Genomic DNA, 6,205 nt, shown 5'->3' on the forward strand with positions numbered 1-6,205 from the left:
AATAAATCATCATCATCAGTGCCATTCGTTCACCATGCGGAATGCCAGCTAAAAGTGTCACCGATGACATCTTTTTTTCTTGTTTTTTTCTTTATGACATTTTTCTGTCACAGAAGTGCGAAAAAGAGTTGTGAACCATTATCAATCTAAACTGATTTGGTGTTTCTCTTCGGTGTTCCTTGATAGGCATCTTGGAAGATAAGCCTGCTTTTAAGTCTGGGTGCTTAATTTGCAAATCCTGCGCTTGCTTGGTCTTGGCTCACAATGCAGGTGCTGAATTGCAAAGCTTATGGTATAAGACATAGTAAAAAGGGGCGCCGACGTAGTGCCCTCAACTGCTGATTTATCCACATTTGACTGCCTGACAGGTGTGTTGTCGCTGCTCGAGCAACATTCCAAAGTGTCTGGTCTCTGTCTCTCAACCGAGATCTTTCATTTTAATTACGCTACCATTTTTATTAGCTGCATAACTGTTTTTGTGGTGCAAATGTGCTTGTGATGTCCGCTGTAAGTTTATGGGACAGGTTGAAAGTATCATTATAGTATTGTTTGACGCAGAAATGTGTTGCTTATGTTTTACCTTTAATATATTTCATTCTCAAGTAACAAGATCAGAAAGTTAATTGGCATAATTTCTGTCCGCACTCATCCGTGCAGACACCTGAACAGCCTTTTAAAGAGGCCACCTGTAAGTCCATCACTAAGCCCATCAGAAAAGTGACGTTGGAAGTTGGTCAGTGATTACTCGTTAGATGTCCTTAAAACTGTCTAGTGTGGCTTTGTGTTTCGCAGTTCATTCTGAATATAATTAGATGGCCTGATAAACTGTCTATATCTCAGTCTGTCACGTTGCAACTTTTCTCATTGTTAGTACTCGGCAGCGCATGTATATAGACACAGACAGGATATGTCGTTGGCCTGTAACCCTCTGTCTTTGTCTTATATTGTGCTTCTTTGCATGCTATTTCTTAATCATCTTTGGTTTTGTATGCCGATAACGTCGGTATTGATTGGCACTTGGCGTGTCAGTGGGTCTTGAAACATTGGCACCATGGCAACGTTTCATTGCCGTGAAGGCTACACCATGTACGAAAAATGTAGGAAACGTTGGAAATACCCATCCATACAGGCTCTTTAGAAATGAAACTGTAGGTGTGATGTGTGCATAGATGGCTGCCCAGCTTACCTGTGATGAGCCATCAAAGTGTGTACGATGATGCACAATTGTGTTGCTGATAATGCAGTAGTGGTGACAAAATGACAATGAAAAAATGCTCATTTTGTGCTGACATGACTTTCAACGTGGGCCCAGTGCCCCTTTTTGTCGGTGAGACCTGAATTTGGTGGACGTTTTGTGATGCATTGAAGGCTGGTCATTGTACGAAGTGTGATTGTTTCTGTACATGACGGTAACGAAGTCTTTTTTTTAAGTTATAGTAGTTGTGCATATTCTTGCTAAAGGGAGAGTGACGGCCAAGTTTTATTTCCTCGATTGACTGGCCGTATCTAACTGGCATATTTATTTTATTCTCTTCACGAACCGGTGTTTGATGTCTTTTGAAACTTCAGCCACGTTGTGTTGTTTGCACGTATAGAGCACGGTGTGTCATATGTTTAGAAAAATGCTGAGTTTTAAAGAAAACTGTAGTTCAAAGTTGCGTGAAAGCAACAGAAAGCAACGTTTAACGTTTCTCTTACTGTTGATGACAGATATCTGTCACTGCTGCTCTGTTTTTCAATGGAGTGGGAGAGAACACTGCTCTTCGATAACAAGAGAGAGTTGACAGCATGCTGATTTTGGAAATATATTTGCAGCGTGCTAGAGAGTTTTGTCACTGCATTGTTTGCTGTGTTGAAAAGACCAGTCTTCTAATACCTCTGTCACACTCAAGCTTTCAGACGATGTTTACCCTGAAAACAATTGAAATCCGCAAGCCCCATTGGCTCCCGATTGCTTGTGCAAAGGAGCCAATTGTGATCTACAAACTTGATCCCAATCGGGCTCGATCGCGGTCAAAAGTGTCTGCGTGGCACCGGTATATGGCTGCTGAACTACAAATGTGCACCCTAAATCATGCCTGAACTTGTTGAAAACGTACCTGTTCTCTTGATGAACGTGAAAACATTGCCTTCCTGCTACATTGGACATGTGTTCGCTTGCTAGAATGCAGCGGATGTCCGTGCCTTGAATATTGACCATCCCATTTTAGCCGAAGGGGATCAGTTGTGCCTTTGCAACTCTATACAGCATTTTACTTATATATATAAATATTATATGTATACATACGCTTTTTTTTTTCTGCGGAATGGGAGCCTTTTTGACTGGATGATTGTCGGCCCAGCGCAAAGTGATAGTAGATGGATGCATGTAGTTGTGGCCACGCCTTGTTCGATGCCAGATCGCACCCTTGTTGGGGCGCCTTTTGTGCTGTGGTAATCTAGTCTGTGATTCGATTCATGTGCCCATGAATCGCCGCCGGCCATGTGAGTGGTTTGCGCCACAAAGAGGGTTTTGGGGGACGGTGATAGTAGTGTCGAGCCACTTGTGATTGCTACGGCGTGCTTCTCGGTTCTTCCTAGTCCGCAGTTCCTTCTGTAGTGATGTCCCGACTCAGCGGCACGTACTTGCTGTCTTCTTTGCACTCCTGTTAAGTGACACCACGCTGTCATTGCGTTTCTTGCTCGTTGCATTCTTGCGAAAATGTTGGCCATGCCTGTACAATACAGATTGCGGAGAGCGCTGAAGGATGTGAGGGAGCTCTGACATCAAATTTTGCACATTCTTTTTGGTAAATTAGTCATTACTGAGTGTGTCCGGTCTGTTTGCTGTGGGAGGCTGTGTTAAACTTGGACAAATGTTGAGCACTGACCTTTTTGAAGGGATCATACCAGCCTATGGCGTATTGTTATACATCACTATAGGAGTGGCATCATACTGTGAGCTATAAGTTTAGTGAAAATATGTTCATTTGTGGGTGGTTTACATGTGTTAGCATTGCGAATAATTTTTCATAGATATCTCTCAACTATTTAACTGATTAGCATTTATATATAACATTTAAATTTCCTGATGTTGATACTAGTAAATGGTATGAGAGATCCCATTTGCTACAGTGACTCAGTAGTTATGGCATTCTGCTCTTGTGCATGGGGTGACCAGTTCCACTTGTGGTCATGGTAACCATGTTCAAGTGAAACATGTGGATGCCTGAATATATTGAGAAATTTACATCAAAGAACTCCTGATCACCAAAATTAACTCGGAGCTCTTTTAAGATTCTGTCTGATAGCCAAGGCGTAGCTTTGGAATGTCAAACCACACATATCAAAGAATCAAAATGTAAATTTGTGCAAACAGGCTTCTTTCCATATCTGGTGTGCTGTACCAGTAAGGTATAGGCATGGATCGTCGTCTAGGTCCAATGCAGGGAGCATTTGCCTCCATCTTGTTCTCATAGTACAAGCCAGAGAGTTTCTTACAATACTACTTGGAGGAAAACTTGGCCCCACTATCCGTGCAAATTCGTTAAGTGTACTGTTACCCCACGGCAAGCCACGGTATGGAATGTTCAGCTTGTCTTGAACGTGGCTTAGCCTAAAGCATGTTGATGGCCTGTGCAATCAAACTTTCTTGCCATTAAGAGAGAGAGTGAGGAATTGAAAAGTGGAGAGGTCAGCCTGAGCAACATGCCTATGGCCTGCTTTTTTTGTCATCAAGTCTTCTTTAAAAGTCTAGGTGGCCCCATAATACATCTCACATTTATGCTTCCTCACTTAGAACATGTAAACAATGAAAACGGATAGACGTACTTGAAGGTGCCACACAATGAGCACAGACTTTCTCCTCCTTTCTCCAAACTTATCTACTACCTGGTAGTGATTCTATTCATATTTGATGTAATTGGTACACCCTAGTATGACAGCTTAAGCTTCAAAAACAAATTAATCCTTATATAATAAAGCAGCAAGAATACCATCTTACACACTGTTCTAGGAGAAAGAAAATAATTGTGACAGACAGAAAACCATTTGCAAACATGTGTTCAGGGTGTCGTGCTTCCCCCCCAAAATATGGAAATCCAAAGCTCCCTTTCCTTGGCATACCAATGTGTACAATGGCACTGCACTGTTTCCTCTAAGCATTGTCAAGCCTCGGTATAATGAACATGGATATAACAAATGAGCAGATGTAACAAAGTGATTTTAAAATGTTTTCTGCTGATATTGGCTTGCAAAAAATATATAAAATAAATAAATAAATATGCTTATAATGAATTCGGATATAACGAAAGTATTTTTGTGTCAGGTGCAATTTTTATTTAATGAGGTTCAGCCGTAACAGCTTTTAATTTTAATTTGGCAGAAATAACAGCTCAAATGGACACTAAGGAGGAACATTAGACGAAAATTGAATTGGTACATTATACTTCTGGAATACAAGAAATGGCAGTCTTACTGCGTTGAGTCTTGGTTAGTGAGATTGGGACAGGCTCTGCTTGGGACTATGGTTATTAGTTTATCGATAAGCAAAGATTATGTTTCATTCTATAGGAACCAAACACTCATCTTAGCAATTTCAACAACTTTTCTTAAAAAAAAGAACAGGCCACACATGCAAAAATACTTCGAAGCTGGTGATGTCGTACCTATGTGCTAGCATTGTGGCTGAGGCATGATGCTATTCAAAAACGGAAACTTTGCCCTTCATATTTTTTGTTTAGTAACCAACCATCAAATAAACACGAATTCAGAATTTGTAAAATGTGCCTCACCAGAATAAACTAATTTAGTGTTGCCATTTGGTGTATCTTTAACATTCTTACTGTCCACTTTTGCTGGAAACAGGCCATGTTGTGCTTAAATATGATAGGTGACCTGCCAAGATGCTGTAATGGCTCGGGCGTACTTCTGATTATCACAAGGTCACAGGTTCAGTTACTGGCTGTGGCCGCTGGTTTCTGAAGGGGGCCGAATAGATTTAGGTGCATGCTAAAGAAAACCAGAAGGTTAAAATTAATCTGGAGACCCCAACTACTGCTTCCCAATTGCCTGTGTGTCATGTTTCGATGTTAAACACCGTATAATTTGATCGTAATTTATTACTGACAGGTGCAAAATAATGTTCACAGCATGACGTAAACAACTTCGAAAATTTCTGTCAGAGCTCCTTCATATCCTTGACATCTTTTCTTTCTTTTTCATGTAAAAAGCCAGCTCTTCTTTACGTATTCTCACTGTTTCCAATTCTAGTATTGGTTTGCCAACTTTATTTTTGTGGAAAGGGAGAACTGCGTTTTTTTGTCGTCTTGTTATAGTGAGTGCACTGTGTAGCTTTTGGTTTTATGTGTGTACTTGGAAGCTGTACGAAATGGGCTGACAAATTTAGACACAGTCACCAGTAAGAAAAAAAAATAAAGTGCTTTTATGGTATGACTTTTGATTACTTTCTTGTCTCTACGCTTTGTTGTGTACCTTTATACACTATGCTACAGCTTGCAAACATTTAAGACAGGCTTTGGAACAGTATGCCGCTTTATGAAACTACACAATGTGCGCTTTTAACTAAAAACTGCACTACAGGTCTGCCGTCTTGTTCATGGCTTTAACCATGCAATCACATATATGACTGATCAGTTGGCGCGTCTTTAGTAATAGGAACTGCACAAATGAACATAATGTATTTCACTGCACATTTTGTGTTGTGCGAGGCCTGTCCCACAAATCCTTTGCATAATGTCAAAATATCGTGCAGTGACACCAAATACATCTTAGTGGTTTCGGTGCCCTACAGAAATAAATCTGACGCTGATTACGGCAGCCTCAAGGAGGTGGTGATGCGGAAAGTAAAGCCATAATTAAGGATTTGAAAGCATGTGCAGTGATTGAATTCTTGATTTAGAAAGTGCTATATGGGGGAGACCCATCAGGTGATATCCGGAATCTTGAGGAGGGACACAGCCCTTCTATTCAAAACCATTTGTGTGTTCTACCCCTCGATCCCTCGTGCTAATTTTCTCTGAACTGCCCCCAGCGCAGATGGGCTAGGGACAGTTCGGCAATTTGGTTGACTTGCAGAAGTATGTGCAGACAGCAGGAATCAACCTCCAGCACTGCACCCTAAAGCTCAAATCATAAAGGATGTTCTTGCAAGAGGCAACATATTGAAGTAGTGCAAAAGGCCATCACCCATTTGGGTGATTTGACT

The sequence above is a fragment of the Dermacentor silvarum genome, chromosome 11 (assembly GCF_013339745.2).
Source record: "Dermacentor silvarum isolate Dsil-2018 chromosome 11, BIME_Dsil_1.4, whole genome shotgun sequence".
In the NCBI taxonomy this organism is placed as follows: Eukaryota; Metazoa; Arthropoda; class Arachnida; order Ixodida; family Ixodidae; genus Dermacentor; species Dermacentor silvarum.